We start from the raw sequence: 18,645 nt of genomic DNA on the forward strand, positions 1-18,645 counted from the left end.
CGTTTGCTAGGTTAGCTAGTACACTATAATATATTATTAGAAGTGCTTCCCAAAATGTGTTCGACTAATATAAATCAATACCATTCATAATTCAAAGAAATCCATACTTATTTTAAACTAGGTACTGAACTATAGATATACTGTCCATCCTAACTAATATTATAAATGTGAACGTGAGTTTTGTTTGTTTATTACGCTTTCACGCCTTAACCGCTGATTCGATTATGATGAATTTTGATATAGAGATAGATGTGACCCTAGAAACGATTATAAGCACTTTTTTTCTTGCGAAAAGCTTATAAGGGTAGGGTGAGGGAGGGGTAAATTCTGCATGAAACTTTTTATGGGTCGTCCGATTTGTTTCAAACTTGCTGAATTATTGCTTGTATTTCATAATTAAAGTGTACACATTTCTTTTCTAAAAGTACTCCTTAAAGAAGGTAAAACAGGGGTAGGTAGCAAAATCATATGGAAAAATAGTAATAAAATTTTTACATTTAACTAATTCAGCTCTGCTTAAATGAAATACTTTATTATTTTCAGATATTGTCTTTTATTATTTTCAGATTTATTACCTAACATCTAATTCTATTTTTTCACTTTTATTTTACTCAGCTTCAATTTTTTGTTATTTTATACTTGGTGTAAATTGTTATAGATCTGTGTTTAGTTCTATGTTAACACTATTGTAATTGTATTATGTTTTATACTTGTTGTGTGCTTCCAGGCATGGAATAGGCCACCCTTTCTTTTGCCGTGGGAGGTCGTAAGAGGCGACTTAGGGAACTAATTGGTCGAGAGATGGCAGCAGCGTCTTAAAATATCGTAAATGCCTAACTGCGGTTGCCGACCCACAAAGAATCATAATGCAAGACTAAATTTTTTGTTTGCTATTAGATAACTTTGTAAATAATCAATCTGATATAATGAACAATTTTAAATTAAAAAAAAAAAAAATATTCCGATGTTGCTACACTTCAGTATGAACGCTCTTAAGGTTGGGTTATCTTTTGTCTCGCTCTGTTCTTTATGCAACAACAACGACAAACCCAACTGTTAATATAATCAAATAAGCTGTCCACAAGCGTGTCGAAATCTAGAGTCGTCTGCTGTGTTTATGAGCTTTGTAAGTCCATTTATTCGTCAGGCACGCGCGAACACAGGTCGGGCGATGATTGATAATGAACGAGCGGGACGGCAGACCCCGGCCAGGACCGAGGGGGCTTGACGGATATTATAATAAAAACCTTTATTTTGCAGATATAATAGATTTCTATGTAAAAATACACTTAAGGATATTGTGCTCGATTGTGATCACAGATGAATGCAAACTTATTTCAAGTGTCACTGTGATACTTAGAAATATAATTTAAGATTGTGTTCTACAGGAAAAAGGCAACTTCAAGTGTAGTCAAATCAGTTATTTTGATTAAAGAACTAAACTACTACCGATTTTGATAAAAATTTCCTTCGGTCAAAATCTGTAAGTATATCCTTTCAGATAAGAAAATAATATTCCATATAGGTTAATAACTGACGGAGTTATGAGGTAAAAAAATATAAAAATAAAATACGACCGAATAAAGAATTTATTTGAAAGAACTTCAAAATCAGTCTAGTAGTTTAGTTTTTAACTCAAAATAACGGACCGTCACAATTGAAGACAGTTTTTCTATAAAACTCAATCAATCTTATTTATAATAAATACACTTTAGTGAGTTTCAATTTAATTGTAAAACTGCATATTAAGTTGTATTGTCTATAAACTGATTAAAACATTCTCATAAAACCAGTTTCGTCGATGTGAAGAGTATGGAGACGTCCATTCACACGGTCCGTGAGGCAAACCTGTTTCCACAGACAGGTGTCCCACCACTGAGTCCAAGGGAGGTCTTTTTTTATCTTTTTGTTTTTAGTAATTGCGTTGACCTTAAGCGTGTCGCTCCGACGGTAACCGACCACGCTCAATGACATGTCTAATTATAGTGAATAGTCAATTTAACGGTTTTAGTTGAATATTATTGATTTTGTTTAAACCGACTGCCGAAGAGGAGTTCGAATACAAGAGATGTATTTTCATATATTTATAGACATTAATAACACCATGGGCATTATGATACACACTACGACACAATGCTATCTAAATTCTTTTATCTCTAAATTTAAAATTTCAATTTGATATCACATCGAAATTCTTATTCTAAGGAATAATATGAACTAAATTTCTAATAGATTTAAATCAACATTTTTATAAATTTAGCTTATTTATCATTATTTCAGCTGTTGACTGTCCACTGCTGAACATAATCCTTCTCTATAAAGGGTTTTGTTCGTAGTTGCCAGCTTAGCAGGCGGGTTGGCACTCATAGTTAGGCTTTTACAGATGATTTAAGAGGAACGCTGCTGTCCATCTCTCCACCATAAGCTCCTATAGTCGCCTCTTACAACACCCATGGGAAAGGAGGGGGTGGCCCATTCTAAGCCGGGACCTACACGGCGAAATTTTAAATTAACATGGTCCATAAAACGATATATTTCTTTTTAAAAGGCCGGCAGCACACCTGCAATGCCGCTGGTGTTGTAGGTGATCATGGGCGGCGGTAGTCACTTACCATCAGGTGAGCCGCATGCTCGTTTGCCCCCTGTGTTGTATAAAAAAATTGCGAAACAAATTAATCTATTAGGTTAAGACATATATTTAAAGAGCGCCTTAGAATCGCCTCAATGACGTCATAAATGTTACCATTTTTTAAAAACTAAGATGTCATGCTTCTACGAGTATACCCTGTAAGTCCAGCGTCCATATTTCAACTTTCAAACCGAAACGCAGTCATAAAATTATAACTGGCATGGTAGCATAAACAGGAATGGGACAAAGGTATCAAACAACGACTTTTGTACAAAATATCCTTCTAATAAAAATATATCACCTATACTGACCGCCAAATAATGCGAAAAGGTTTGAACGATGATGACAAATAACATTCTTGAGTGTTACATTAGGCATAAGGGTCCGTACTCAGTTATTTCAATACTCTGTTATAACAGAGCCAATTAAACTAATTTCAACATACAGTTATTATAATAATAATTACTAATTTCACATAGGAACACTAACACGCCATGCAACAAAAACTTGGTATTTGAATATAACATCATTGAAAAGCGTCTATTGTTTTGTTTATGAAATTAATTACATTTTTAATAGCGGCGCGCGTAGCAATTGCTCGGTGGCACGTAATTTCCCCGGGGCGGTTTGACGTAGGTAGAGAATGCGGTCCACCGAGAGAAAAGCATGGCGGTATTAAAATCAATTCAGAAAACATATAAGATGTTATCTGTCCACTGCTGAACATAGGCCATCCTCTTGGGGGGTTTACCATTAGTTGTCACGATTGGCAAGCGGGCTGGCAATCGCAGTTAGGCTTTGGTGATGTTTTAAGAGAAGCGCTGCTGCTCATTCCTTGATCATTAAATTATTTATTTTTTATTTTGAAATTTTAATTTGCCAAGTCGATAACAAAACAAATAACCTACCATTAAATTCGTTGACTACATCTATAAATATACGGTTTTATTTCGAGTTGTCATGTGCTGGAGTGTTATAGTACATTGTTCCTTTGATTATTTCTTATGATTTGCTGGAAATTAAAAGATGTAATAACACATTGAATTATTTACTCCGGTACTACACAACCCATATAATTAATAACATAGAGCAACAAATACTGTGTGTAAATCTCTCTAGCTTTAAAGATTTTTTTTAATATATAAAAATCGTAAAATCGTTTTATAATAAAACTGGTGAACCGGTTCAGCTTCGCGCAGGTAGATAAAATTTTCGAAAATAATATAGAGCCTATGTTACTTATACTTAACAAAACAGCTTTCTATAGATGAAAGAATTTTTAAAATGGGTTTATAATTTTTTTAATTTATCAATTACAGCCAAATAATCAAAATCATTTTATTAGTTTATTTTATTAGTATAGATAGTATAAACTAGTGTACATTAATTATACATTAATTAATATTGTATGTTTTATACATATTATAATATATATATATATATATATATATATATATATATATATATATATATATATATATATATATATATATATATATATATATATAAACAAATTTTTAAGACAAACAAGTGGTTCACCCGAAATATCGCTAGGCGATTACAACGATGAACTAGTTTTGCAGGAAAGATAAGATAAATATAGGCGCCAAACCTCCCAATTTTTTGTTTTGTTTTTCTACGTTGTATATAGGTTTAACTCAAGTATTTATATACATTATTTTCTATCAATTATAATATCAAAATATTTTAATTGTTAATATTTTAATAAACAAAACAATTAGCTTATATATTACCAAATATTTTTCATTGTTAAATGATCGCGTTCATTCCCGTCTCTTATACACCGTAGAAAGTAATTATATTGAAATATTTCAATACATATATACATACGGAATAATTTCTTATTTGGCAATCCAACGTTTGGACGAAAGTATAATCAAAAGCTCGATACGAGACAAGGAGTGGCGCAGTTCGATTAAACATAATTGACCATGAGTCACGTTGCTTCAATGAAATAGTATCTTATATCGACGACTGAATTATTCGATATATCCGAGATAAAGCTCGTCACATCATCTTTACCGGAACGTCGATAAATTGTTATCGAGTCGGTACGTGATAAGCCAATGTAGCAACAGCGGTGTTGTTATGACTATTTTTACGATATCAAGTTAATAGGAATCCATTGATATGTTGGGTGCTAAGTCCTTACCGGAACTGTTTGTGGCGCAGTTGGTTACGTACCTGGAAAATAATAAACACATAATCAATTGTTGTTTCATAAAACGACAAAAAAATTAAAAGAAGAGAAAACGTAAAGATTTTTATAAAGTTACTTTTTATTGACGGGCTCCAGAATGCAGATATTAAATTTATTTACGACGCAATAGGAAATATTAATTAAAGACATCGAATGTTTTTATTTTTGCATTTAAGAATCCGTTATTAAAAAGTATATTCATAATATTTTTTTTTTCTGACTAATAATGGTCGACTACATAAAACTTCTGTCAAATATTTTGATGTCACACTTTTAAATTATTGGTACCATTCTTAACAATAAAATTTGTTAAATAAATAAAAATAAGCGTAACTCCAAGACGAATAGTATCTAGTATATCTAATAAATATTAAAATTGTATTTAATAACAATAAGGTAAAGGTAGAAAGAATGTACCATAATGAGCAGTATGCAACCTCAGTGGTATAAAAAAGATACCATTATGAAATCATTCCTTCCTAACTGCAAGTCGTTTTAATTTTAGCTATTATTTGTACAACCTTGGAGTACGACATTCGTCTCATTCATAATAATAATCGATATAATGAAATTGGAAAAAAAAGTTTAAAAATAAAGACTTTGTTTATGTAATTCTGTAAATCGAATCTTCGTTGAAGGTTTCTAAGAAATAGAAAACACAAAGCGTGGGCGATGGATGTTCAAAATAAAATTAGAATAATAGGTGGTTTTATAAATAGAGGTATAAAATTAATTAAATTCTTAATTTTTTTTTCGCAATCTTTATCTGTAGGTGTATACAAGGATTTAGACTAAAAGAACAAAGAAACAGAACAAATCAGAACATATTTGTGGATAATACATGTGGAGGTTTTATACCTAATTACATGGTTATTATAAAACGTTATTATATGTACATATATGAAAGATGATTTGTAGGTATATAAATGTTTGAATCGTACTGTTTCCTATCATTTATTTGTATAATATTTTAGAGGAAACGGTGGGTTAAAAATCAACGTACAACATTGTTCATAAATCTTGTTAAGCAGCAATGCACTTAGCTTTACCAGAGTACATTTACACTAAACAAATACATTTATACAGCAGTAAAAGAAATAGTTACTTTAATGATAATATATACTGGTAAACAACAGAAATATTTTATAAACAAATTGGATGGACATTTTAGTATATAGAGTTTATAAGTAGATTTTGTCTCACAACAAGGAGTTGTTTAGTCTGCAAAAAAACAAAATGGTAAAATTAATCATTACATAAGTAATATAGGATAAACATGGAAGTAAACCCTACCGATTGCAAAAATAATTATTATTCAAAAACGCATAAAATAAATACAAAACGAAAACAAACAAAGTGAGACTCTCCTCCAACAAGTAGCTTAAACATAAAAATAGGAAGAGGGAATTCGCATAATTGGTTTAACTACACTTTAGCACAGTCAGAATTATTGGACTTGTAAAAAAATAAATTAAATCTGTAAAACAGATTCTCGGACACATAATTGGACAAGTGTTCCGTAAGTAACTAATTTTGGTGCCCCGTTAAGAAAGTATAACCCGAAATTACCACAGAAAAGGGGGTAGGTAACTAATAACACACGAGAATCAGCAAGCCTAGAAATAACTTGACTAATCCATCAACGTACCTATTGGATCTAGAATATTGAAATGTTATTAGACTTAAGAATTTAATACACTTAAGGGTTTAACTATAAAGTGTATATAGACTGGAAACGAAAAGTGATTTCTCTATTAAGTCCCGACTAAGCAAGATATTTGAAATAAATAAAAATTACATAATTTATAACTGAAAAAGTTTTTATTAAGTAATTCTATAATGATGTTATTAGTTTTGAATTGAAAACCTTCTGTTTTTGAAGTGATGTTTATGAAAAATTTATGTGTATGAATTTAAAATCAAAGAGAACTCCTCTTTGAGTTGACACTATAAATTGTTTTCTTTATTTCAAATCGATTACCAAAGCGAAAAACAATCATAAAAATACCGCTGTTTAGCGGCAGAAAACCGAGCACTGTTAAAATACCTGTCTGTTAAATAATCCAGGGATTCCAACTCCAATAAAAAATTGTGAATATTGGAATCACCATAGCAACGACACGAATCTTGAATACCTTTTTTTTTACAACACAGGGGGCAAACGAGCATGCGGCTCACCTGATGGTAAGTGACTACCGCAGCCCATGGTTACCCACAACACCTACGGCATTGCAGGTGTGCTGCCGGCCTTTTAAAAAGGAATATGCTCTTTTCTTGAAGGTTATGTTGTCGTATCGATTCGGAAATACTGCTGCTGGAAGTTGATTCCAAAGAGTGGTTGTACGTGGGAGAAACTGCCTTGAAAAACGCACGGTGGAGGACCGCCACTCGTCCAGATGGTTAGGATGAAATTTTATTTATGGTGGGTTGTACGATGGTGAAAATCAGCAGCAGGTATCGATCCGAACAATTCTTCAGAGCACTCCCCATGATAAATTCGGTAGAAGATGCATCTCTGCAACATCTCTACGCAGTTTCAGTGGGTCGAGTCGGACAGTAAGACGCCGATCGTCAACATTTCGAGCTGCCCGACTTAAACCTTTCTAAGTGTTTACATATTATTAATTTATTGCACGTGACTGTACAATAATACGATTATAAATAAGTAAGTACCATACAATCATAGAAATTGAAGATTATAAGGAAACTGATGTGTCATTTATCGTACATTTAGAGATAACCTATTTAATTTCTTTGTATTTGTGCGATTAAAAATTGGGTAAACAAGTACACATTCCAAAGTTTTATTATTTCATTATTTCGTTTATATAACGATTATTTTGTATATGTCTGCTGTAATATCTAGGTATCATCACGGCAGGTTCCCTACTCAGTATTTAAACGTAAACAGAAAGAAAAAAAATGCGAAATCTCAATCTTCAACCTAAGTCTTAGTTCATGCAAGTTCTTAAATGGTATCATGAACAACGTTGCCACAATGGATATATTTTCGCAAGTTTGGATATTTTTTTTATATCATAGCAGTATATACAATAAAATACATTGTATATTATTTATTTAACAATTAATATAATAATAATAATAACTTTATAATAACTTTATTGTAGCTAAAAGTCGGGTATACAATTTCTTATACAGTGATTACTAAAGGCTCGCACATAGTAGTCAGTGAGTGGCTAATTTTGTTCATATTTATTATTTACAATCCGGTTCCTGTACAATTTTATCATTTAGATACTCGAAAATTAAAATACATTTAAAATGAAATAATAAAAAAAAATATAAAATACTAAACAAGAATAAAGAAAAGAATATTAATGTAAAACATTTAAGGTTCTATAAGGTACTTATTTCTAATACTATTACATATATTTATTTTTGAAAAGAGAGGTGTGTGTGTGTGTGTGTGTGTGTGTGTGTGTGTGTGTGTGTGTGTGTGTGTGTGTGTGTGTGCGTGTGCGTGTGCGTGTGTGTGTGCGTGTGCGTGTGCGTGTGCGTTTTTAATTACATCATAAAGAACTAGATAGGGTTCTTAGAAATGCACCGACTGCAACGGCCCAACTTTTTAAAAAATGGCGCACGTAACGCTCTTAATACCACCATTTTATTTATTTAAAGTCAGCTTAGCTCTACTTCGATGTATGATTCCCTCCACTTCTAAATTACTTAAATTTTTCCCATACAATACATTAAATTACACTTATAAATGTGCACTATTTTGACCCGCTTTTTTGTCTCTGCACCTCTTTTTCTTTCTTTATTATATATCATTGTCTAAATTATTTCCTATTAAACTAAATTTCTAAAACACTCCGAATTAGGTCTAAGTAATTTAAAGTAAGCAAAAGTGTCGTTATATGCAGATAAATGTACCTATTATCACCCGATTTAAATTTTAGAATATTATTAATGAAATTTAATTATTTAGTATATAAAATGAGTATAATAAAAAACTGTATAATGTTACTTTCGCCTACTTTATATTGTTAATTGCGTACTAATTAATTTTTTTTACTGTAATGAACTTTTCATCATGTGTGCATTGCGTTTGCCATGATAGCCGCGGTTGGATTTGTCTATTATTAACAGACTTTCAAAAATGTGGAGGTCATCTTTGTTTTTTTTTTCTGTATTAGTCAATGTCTTCGTCAATTGTGTACCAATATAATTTTTTTTTACTTGAGTATTTATAACCCCACACTTGTTACAATTGAAGTATTTTTTTTTACCATAACCAATTTATAGGTAAATTTTAAATTACTTTTTATTGTTTTTATAAAATCAGTTGTTAGATCTAGTTAAAGAATTATAATATAAATATTGTACGACGTACTAATATAAATTTATAATTTAATTTCCGTGACAAAAAGTTTTTTTTCTGTACACAAAATATTAATATTAAGTACTTATTCGTAGCACAGTTTTTAATCCCTAAGTGTATATTTAAATAAGAGCTTCCGAAAATGAGAGTAATTTAAAAAATACCTATTAATAATGCAACGATTGTGGTTAACCGGGCAAAGGTCATGTTTGGGCCAGACAAGTCTCCATTAAAAGCGACCCCACTAAAGGTCACGCTTTTGACTTCCATATAGGTAAACACATATTCCATCCCCGCATATTGAAATGAAAACTTACAAAAGAGTGACCCTTAAATGTAATCATTACGAATTACTGATGTGTTTACATTATATATGACTAGCTGTATCCTGCGGGTTTGCCTACATGAATCAGTACATAAAAATATCGTATGTGCTAAGTTACGATATAATTTACTCATTGTACTAAAATTTTATACAAATCCATTCAGTAGTTTTGTGTGAAAGAGTAACAAATAAACATCCATCATTACAAACTTTCGTATTTATATACTATATTAATAGAATTAACTCGGTGGTGTAGTAATTTATTACCTTCCGATTATTGTGCATCTGATTTCCGTCCAAAGGATTGTCAAATCAGTGTTACCTAACAATTAATAGATATTAAATTTTAATAAAAACCAACATTGCTTTGCCTTTTCTTACTTATTTGACGACACAATAAGATTCATTTTCCAGTGGCATCCCATCATAATAAGTAAAATAACAAGTACATATTTGTCCGTAAAAAAATATTATAATCGTGACCACTCACACACACATACATACAACGATGAACGACAACATATTTAATAGGTATATAACGTTAAAAATATTTGTACGCAGAATCGTGTTGTGTTGTGCAAAATCCTACAAATTTTGCGTAGCAACAGTTTGTGGAGACCGTAAAACTCGTCACTTGCTTCTCTTTTATATATAAGGAACATATAACTATACATTTTATATGTATCAATATACATAATTGTACAGGTACATTTTCAACCGAGTTCAAAAACAGAAAGATTCCCAATTCGGTTGTATTTTTTTGTCTGCTACTCATAACTTAGTTAAATATAAACGGTTTAGGAAAATTCTTTTTTATCTGAAAAGATATACTTACAAATTGGTCTCATAGAAATTTATATCATCAAAATTGGTTCAGTAGTTTAGTTTTTTAATTAAACTAACTAGTTTTGCCAGAACAGAAGTAGTTTTTTTTTTCTTTAAAACACAATCTTAAGTTTCAGACTTTAATATTTTAAGACCTTCTTACCTTTTGAGTCTTGATAATCTAATATATAGACAGATGCCTTAAACCTCATGAGTTATTTTAACACTTGTCTGTCTGTCACGTTCTGAGATTAAACCGATTGAAGTACCCGAGTAATTTATTGCCATTAAAGAGAGAGACCTGCACCAAGCAATGGGATGCTAATGAGTTATTATGGGTCAGTAAACAAGTAAGGTACAAACAAAATGGATACCTTCTAATTAAAGCTTTTGCAATGTTAAGAGAAAATGTAACGTTAATAAAGCCCAGCCAGACCGGTTCTAGACGCGCTACACCAATGTATTACAGTCATAATGGTTAGCTTACAACGTTCATTTGCATACGTCAGCGTTAGACTCGTCTAGAATGTAGACTTCACGATCCCCTCAGCGCGAACTGTACGGGTCTTTAACGGACACAGGACCTCGGATTCTATTGACTCTTAAAGCTTGTGGTTTCTTTTGTTTTACCATACTTAATATAATCACATTTAGTAATCTCTTACAAACATAATTACAATCACCTATATAGTAATATTTAAAGTAATGTACTATTTTCCAATGTTTTATAATAAAAAGAAAATAGTAAAATATGTTTATTAATAAAATTGGTTGATTGCATTCACGGATCATACTGTCCCTGTGTTCGCTCAAAATGGTGTGGTCACATAGCCGTGCTATTATAATGTTTTTACAACGTAAAATAAAAAAAAACACCAAATCAAATTCAACCTTCTGAAACGCAACTGTAAAAACAGCATCCAATTTGGTGTAGTAGTTTTTGCATGATGCCGGAACAAACATACAGATATATTTTAACGAAAAACATTGTAATGGATTTTACTGATCTTTTTTAAGACACTTCATCTATTTTCTCTTAAATATCTCCTGTTCAGACATCATCTATTTACAAATTTTATGAATTGTATTCGACTTCAAACATTTATATGTCAAAAATTTAGTAAAAAAAAAATATAGTGTTTAAATAAATAATACATTTATTGTATAAATTAATATAAATATATAATATTAATATAAAATTATCATTATGAAAGGGCTTCAGAAGAAGCGGAAAGTTTTTTCTTGAATTAACGGCCGAACTGTTGAATATATATTTTCCAAGTTTTTTTTTTTTTGTAGTGAGATTGGATCCAAAATAATAAATAAATTATCACCTATTAAAAAATAATAGTCAAATGTTAAAAATGTATAATCTCGTAAAATGTATCTATAGCTCGCAAGATTTTTTGAAATACAATAAGACTATTATTATATTAATAAGATAATTATTATTACATTTAAACAGCACAAATGCTATTTGCATATAAGCATGGTGACCGACTAACAGACGAACTGATGAAGTTGCACTGTTTTTGTTTACCTTTTTGGAACACAACCATGACCCAAAAGGATCTAATTATCTTGTTCATGTTATTTTGGGACAGCCCAATCCCAAGTATATTTTGCTTGTTTTTCGAGTTTCACCGCTTCTCGGAATATTATTTTTATTAATTTTAATAAGAAAAACAACAAATTGTTGCTTACAATAATTATGAGAAAAGATTTTGCATAAACATACCACAACATTAAAAAAAAAAACTTATTATTAAATTGATAATATCTGTTGAATTCAATTATATTGTAAAGTGTATATTAACCAAAATTTAGATATAAATTACATATATGATAAAATAATTTCATAGAAATTTGTTATCATTGGAATATCATACTGTTAGAAATTTATTAATTTTTGTAAATGATCCTATCCAATCTTAGTAGAACCAATGGGTGAATTGACTGGAGATAAAAAACTTAAAAGTTACCTATTCTACATTATTTCATACTAATCTTTACTTGTGAATATATTGATTAATCGGAATAATCTTCACTCTAAATATTAATGAATCGTTGGTAATCAAATAAAGCTCCGTAGATGGTTAAGGTAAGGCATAAGTACATATACATATACATTGTTTACACTTCACTTCTTCTTCTGTCGTAAAATGTGACTAGAGTATCAAATCAATATAGTGGAATTAAGTACTTCCTCTAAAGTCGCTTAAAAAAAATGAAGATTGTGTTGCAAATTAGAATAATTAAACACATAATAAAAACTAATAGTGGGTTGTTGGGAACCGCAAACACATAAACGACCGCCCTTTTCCCAGAAATGGAACAGTATTGTTAGGTTAGGGGTGCATGATCTCTAGGTTCTATATAGTTGTTGATAAGGGTTACAGGATTACATACAAATCTACTTTGAGTAAACAATGCCATGTTTTTTATATCTTAGCGCCAAAGTTTCGCTTAGTTTCGCATTTTCATTCGAAAATTTAATATATGAGAAGGACCATCAATAATTATAATAAGGTTGTCATTATTAACATTTTATATGACTTTAAATTTTAAATGCTATTCACCTCTGATGGAAAATAGTAACTGTCCCCTATAGGTATAACATGCGCCAATCTAAAACACGCCGTAACGACATGGTATACAGTGCTGTTTTTAAGGACTGAGTGCTAATCCTCTGTACTCTGAAACTTTACTGCCTAATCCAATCCTTTAAACCGAAACACAGCCATGCAACCACAGATAGAGTACAGATGCAGACATTTTGTACCGTCTTTCTCTGGAGAATAGTAAGAATTTTGTAATAAAATTGATTTACCAGTAAACTAAGAACTAATTTAAACTAAATCCATTTTAACTAAAACTAAGAATTAATTAAAATTAAAATGAGACATAATAAGGGCACAGCGAACGTCATTGCAAAACTTATATAAAAAATACATACTTTAAATCTCACAATTTCTATTACAAATGGATATATTTTTAGATTTCTTAGAATTCATTATAAATGACGTAATCATTTGTTTTCCATTAACCGTATAGTTAATTAAATACGTATAAAAATAGAACAGTAAACAAGTATCAAATAATTAATTATGAATATACATATTTCGATTCTGTAATACGTATTTCCCCATATACTCGTAATTTTACACATATGTAATACATATTTAGGTATTATTGTTTATATGTAACAGTGCCATAGTCCTATTATTATAGTATTATCACGTACTTTGGCTTCATTAAAATAAATATTGTCGTGACAAAACTAAAATAATTTGTCTGACAATCCATGCCCGCTATATATTTCATAAAATTCTTACAGGATTGACAGCTAAAGGATTAACACAGGCCAAACCGCGGGAAATGTACAGTAAAGAATTAATTACCAAATACTATCGGGACTTCCAAAATGTCCTTCTGTATCCCCATAATCCCGTGTTGGCGACTGGCTGATACAAACTCCTTTATGTCCATTCTATTTTGGAATTAATTTATTTGTATGTTATTTATCCCGAACATCCTGTAATGACTGCTGGTCTAAACGAACTCCTTTTATATTTCTATCCTATTTTAGAATTAACTTGTTTGTATTTAATATTATTCTTTAATATCAATATTGCTATGGTTTAGTCCGCACAAATTCCTATTTAGAAATTAAACCGAATCCTATACATATCTTCGTCATTCAACTTCGTAGTCCAGGCTCCGTTATATCTTTAGTTGCAATCATTACATTTCACTTAAGCTCATGTTTCCTGAAGACTGACGTAATTAATGGAATCACATGTATCTGATTGCCTAATGTCAGGTCGATCGGCTAAATGAAAAATAACCCATTTTCTATGTCACAGTTATCAAGTGGATGACGCACGTTTCAGAATCCTAAGCAGACGATCGTATTACAAGGGTCGTAGGTCGATAGGATGTAACGGCATGGCATACAGGTCGAAATCGAAATTGCTAGCATCCTTTTAAGGTAGAGCTGTATCAGTAAAACTGAACATTTTTCCCGAAGAAAGAAGGTAAGGCGAAAAACTATAAAAATTTAATGCTGCTGTGGAATGAGCTTCCTGCCGAGGTTTTCCCTAGAATCTACAATATAGGGATCTTTAAAAAGGGTGTATTAAGGTTTCTTGAAGGTTGGCAACACGCATATTACTTGCAGGTTGCAGTTGCAGGCATCCATACACCTTGTATCATATCCAGACATATTTGAGGTATAAAAAAAAGCTGCGACAATCCTGTATAATATTTTAACTAATATTACCTTGCCCCTTAAGATTACCCTGCGCTCTACTGTGTATTGAATGTTTTTTTTTTCTTTTAATATTGTGAAATCTTTTACATCGTTTCCGTTCGTGTGCAGTGGCAATAAGCCTACGTTTAAACACGACCTACACTATTCAAACAGGAGACACGTGAATGCCAGTAAAATAGGATTAGGCGACGGTCAATTGCGGTTTAAGGGAAAGGTTTGGCCGTCAAATGGCCGTCTCTCTTCAATGTCTATTTGGTCTAAATGAAAGACATTTGTTACATTTGTGTAATGTTTCCTTAAAGGTGAAGATGGTTTATAAGATTGCTTAGATTCTTCAGTTTTGAAGGAACTTTCATTAAAGTAATGCATTAGTGTTATTAATTTTGCTATTCGGGTTTGGTGTTTTTAGTTTTAATCATAAATAACTAATGGAGGAAGTAATAGCTTTTAAAATTCAGTATTTTCAGTCCTTAGATATAGTCTTTAGTTCAGTTTGGAAGTAAATGAATCTAATTCATTAAATGGGTACAAATCTACTAAAAATAGGGCAGGGTCATCACGCATAAGGTAGACTGTTCTGGTCACTCCATTTTCCGTCTATACATAAGTTGGTAGATCTTAAATACTTGTAATAATTTTCATTCTGAATGGTACAATTTATTACGTAAATAAATAAATAATCTGTAATGTCAGACGGAGTAATGAAAATAAATTACGTACATAGTTATTTCAATTTTTATGTTATGGGGACAAACAATAAAACCCCCACCTATTGCTTGCCACTTCGCTGTTCTATAGAACATTTCTAAGGTTCCGATATCTATTTCAATCCGTTAGACCGTCCTTGGAAAATGAGTCGTGGGCGCCTTAGAATGCTATTTATAGCTCAAAAACTTGCTAAGCCGCACTCGCGCAAGATGTTGCATGTGGTCTAACCTAAGTTTTTATAATAAAATCTTTTATATATGGATAATACACAAAGTCTATCTAAGTATGTATAGATCTATGTATATGTAAACCTTCGCGTTTACAAATTAAATAATGAAAGTATTTATAATTTTATTTTATTATTAACTTTTCAGCCTTTCCAAGTTATTTCATAGAAGAGAATGGAAAAATATTATGTAAGGGCTGGACGTTTATTTACAACTCAACAAGTGTAACTTCAAACGAAACCTACGCAACGTGGAAGGTTGAAAATATAAAACAAAGGTAAGTTTTTTATAACAAATGTTGACGTGTTCGTCGTAAAATATTTCATGGAGTAATAAAATCTGATAAAATGGCTTTATAATAATATTAATGTCATTTTATAAAAGACATATAACATGATTTACATTTGTAATGCGCATACAATGTAAATGAAATATTTCAACTTACAGAATATATTCTACAAGAGCTGAAAACTTGTTCTGATAATTATTCAATTAATATATAAAAAATAAACAATGCTTTTTAGTTCAATGCAGCTCTTAGTAGTTATAAGGAAATAAACAAAATGTTAGCACAAGCCAACAAACCTTTTATTTATTGACCGCTAGATAAAAATAACCTACGCGGAAGGATCTATAAAAAGGAACACTTTAACTTTTTACATAAATAAAAAATGAAGAATACCGAACACGAGCACTATTATTTATTCTCTGATGAGTTAGGATTGGAAAATTTTACAATACCAAGAAAAATCAAGGAATCATTTTTAAAAATTCTTTCTCCAATTTTTATTTGAGATACCGCTTGGTAACAAGAGTTAATCGTTGTGGAAAGGAAGTAAAAATATCAGAGCGAAATACTCCTGAGTTTAAAACGACCACGGTTCATTATGGCGGGGTTTTCATCGACACGGACAGGTAAAAACTGGTGAATCGAGTACAATCTTACTCAGGTCGTTCGGCAACCCGTGGGCGGTCAACAATCTAGAACGTCTTAGGTATTGACTACAATAAATATATTGTGTGCTTCATAAGTAAATAAAATAAATAGCAAACACGAGTAATCGATATTTCCATTTAATACGATGATGTATGTAGTTGCATCTGCAGGACTTGACAATTAATTCGAGACAACATCCGCGCATGAAATGCAGAACGTTATAAAAGCGAAATTGTCAGTTCACGTGCCAACTCGCTTTTTAGCAAGGTAATAATTGTCTTCCGGTACACTGATTAAGCTTCATAATGAGGTTCGTTCGCAATGCCATTTTAATTGTACCGAGAGATAGGAAATTATAGACGAGTTTCGTTACGAAACGTACATAAGGAAGAAAGCACCATCGTTATAGTAAAAATGTATGTTATTTTTAAATAATAGTTGGCTATACAAAGAAACTGTGCAGAAAATACTAGCTGTGTATAACCAGATCATTATTGACCACTTAGGTCAGCAGCAAACATTCTTAACAGGCCAACGCCCCATTGCGGGGTACAAACAATGCGAGCGAATTTAGTCACAAAACTCATCGGCACAAGTTCGTAATCTGTATGGCAAATCGTAAGATGGTCGGACTGGGCGCCTCACGTCAATGCAGTTCACGGAATGCATTGGTTCCCTTTGCAATATTTTTGTTATCGTCTACCGATTTCGCGCGCATTTTTTCCTGTTAGCTGGGGCTAGATGAAGCGCAGTGACATGCATGAGTAAGCGGCTATAAATAAAATCGTTCAGGTAAAACCCCGAATGAATTACTATACTGTGTTAATTCTTTGTTTAATTGTATAGTTTATAATAAATTTCCTTAATGATTCGGACAGTATTAAATGAAGTATAATTTGATTAAATAGTTTCTGCTAAACAATAAAAATTTAAAGTTTTATTGACATGAGAACATTAATTTCAGCTGTACGTATCAGTTTTTCTTTCTTTACTACGATGTTTTGACTACGAAGTTTCAATTGACATTACAGTTTTTAAAATTCGCTGCGGTATTATATCTATAATTTTCCTTTAGGGGTAACTCGTGCCCAGCAACCAGGCAATAGTGAGTTGTTGATTGTGGCATTGGATATTTTTTCTATTATATCAGTAACTACCACAGTACCTAACAAGTAACAAATATTTGCGTGTTATTTCTCCTGGTGACGCTAGTGTTAAAGTTCCTGTTATTTTCGTACTTTATTACCTTATGTGTAATGTACACAGAGACGTAAGATATATTAGGAAATAACATACCATCCGAGCCAAAATTATCTTGTTTCACGATGTGTAGGCACAATATTATTTTGGTATTACAAGTCTCGAACGAGATAATAACATGGAAAGGCTCTCCGAAATAGATTATATGTACCAAATAACATTACCGTGTTAGTATTGACAACAAAATGGTAATAGTGCCAATTGTATATGGACCTTTTGAAACATGGTGTGGGACATCAGTTTACCAATGTGAATCTGTTTAGAATAATCAATAATGTATCAGCTCATAAGAGCATTTATACTATAGCTTACCGAAGTATAAAAACGTAAATAACACTATAAGTAGTAATAATATTTGCAAAGTAAGACTTGAGACCAAACGCTTATCGACAGAAAGAGTAAAAAAAACATAAAATATCTTAATAGTACGATCGCCATTTTCATTAAAATATTCAATGACACTGGTCGCAATTATAATTGTTTTTATAGTTATGACCGATATCACTGAAATGTCAACTGAAATATCATGTTATTAGCGTCTTTTATGACTCCTCATTGAATAATGCCTTGAAGTGCCGTCCAGTGAGACGGCGCCATCTCTGACTTGATTAAATAATTATCTATTAACGACCATATAAAAAACATGTCATGGCTCCATTCATCATCGCTGAGCTAAAACCGTTGAAGATATGAATAGAAATAAATATAGGACTTTTGTAACAAACGGATAGTACTATGGATAAAAGGATTTGTATAAGATAGAAAACAAATTTGAGGAAATAGGACTAGTAGTGCGTCGTATTATTAATAAGGAGTTATTAACAATTATTTTATACCATGAAGGTGGCAACGAGACATACCGCCCGTCTGATGGTAAATGGTCACTGTAGCCTATGGA

The 18,645-nt window shown here is 31.5% G+C and overlaps 2 protein-coding genes across 8 annotated transcripts in view; both read right to left on the bottom strand.

The window, feature by feature from the left end:
* Window positions 1-18,645, bottom strand: part of LOC113513069 (serine/threonine-protein kinase minibrain) — a 166,558-nt gene that overhangs the window by 83,020 nt on the left and 64,893 nt on the right. The window lies entirely within an intron of this gene.
* LOC128200558 (uncharacterized) overlaps window positions 4,148-18,645 on the bottom strand; it is a 48,582-nt gene continuing 34,084 nt past the window's right edge. For both annotated transcript variants that reach the window (XM_052894374.1, XM_052894373.1), the window contains one exon: window positions 4,148-4,834. The gene's annotated coding sequence lies outside the window, so the exon portion shown is untranslated. The remainder of the gene's footprint in view (window positions 4,835-18,645) is intronic.

The sequence above is a fragment of the Galleria mellonella genome, unplaced genomic scaffold, assembly GCF_026898425.1.
Source record: "Galleria mellonella isolate WM207_F2 unplaced genomic scaffold, CSIRO_AGI_GalMel_v1 utg21, whole genome shotgun sequence".
NCBI lineage: Eukaryota > Metazoa > Arthropoda > Insecta > Lepidoptera > Pyralidae > Galleria > Galleria mellonella.